Consider the following 1,032-nt stretch of genomic DNA (forward strand, 5'->3'; position numbering starts at 1 on the left):
AGAAAGCCGACATCCTGGAGATGACTGTCAGCTACCTGAAGCAGCAGAGCCAGCTGCAGGGGAAGGGTGAGTATCGAACTGGGGTTCAGCCTCCAGCTTACGGCAAATCTCTGTCAGTTTTATGAATCTCTAGCCACTACCAATCGCTCTAAATGATCCTTTCTCCCCCCTCCCTCTCCTCTTTCCTTCTCTAGCTGCAGGATCCTTCCCCAAAAGCTCCCAGTTTGACTTCAGAGAGGGCTACTCCAGGTGTTTGCAAGAAGCTTTCCACTTCCTCTCTCTTCACAAAGTCCGAACTGAAACACAGAGCAAACTCCTAAGCCACTTCCAGAAGAGCCAGTCAGCCGCTACGGAGGTTGCCTTTTCCCTGGGGAACCCCGGCACCCTGAAGCAAGCGTCTCCGAAAGGCAGCAGTCCTCTCTGGAGGCCCTGGTAGCCAGGGAGCGCTTTCTTGGCAGACTTCTGCCTTTTACAGTCCAGAGGAAGGATCCGACTCCGCCTGGCAGTCCGGCTCCGACCCTCTCTTCCGTAGGGAACTTTATTTCCCCGGGTATTTTATTTATGTGCGATAAGAATGGCGAACTCGGGGCTTTTGCGGGATGCTTTGGCCAAAGCTGGGGCCTCGTGCTGCGCGGCGTTGCGGCAGCAGCAGGCCGGTGGTAACAGCGCGCCGCGTGCTGCCCAGGCAGGGCCAACGTCTTCGGCGCGGAGGGCGTTTCTGGGAAACGTTGCGGTTGGGACGGACGAGGAGCGTGGTAGGAGAGATTTCTCGGAGACTGCTTGTCAGAGCCACCGGCTCTGCTCTGGCTTGACTGGCGCCGCTCGCCTGCTCGGTCACTCCAGAGGGTAAATTTACTCCCCTTGGGTTCACCCACACGTTGGTTAACATCACTTTTCCTCTGCTCGTAATTTGAGCGGCATCAAAGATGCTTTTTGGGTTGTTTGGGATTCTCCCCCTGTGACCCTTTCACAGCCCTGGCATTCCAAGTGTGGCAGATGAACTGAAGCTAGAAAACTATGTGGAATATTTCT

The 1,032-nt window shown here is 55.4% G+C and overlaps 1 pseudogene; it reads left to right on the plus strand.

The window, feature by feature from the left end:
* The first annotated feature begins 5 nt into the window (after positions 1-5).
* On the plus strand, positions 6-436 carry LOC104517096 (annotated as a pseudogene).
* Positions 437-1,032: the final 596 nt, after the last annotated feature.

This window comes from Eurypyga helias, unplaced genomic scaffold (assembly GCF_000690775.1).
Source record: "Eurypyga helias isolate BGI_N326 unplaced genomic scaffold, ASM69077v1 scaffold26841, whole genome shotgun sequence".
NCBI lineage: Eukaryota > Metazoa > Chordata > Aves > Eurypygiformes > Eurypygidae > Eurypyga > Eurypyga helias.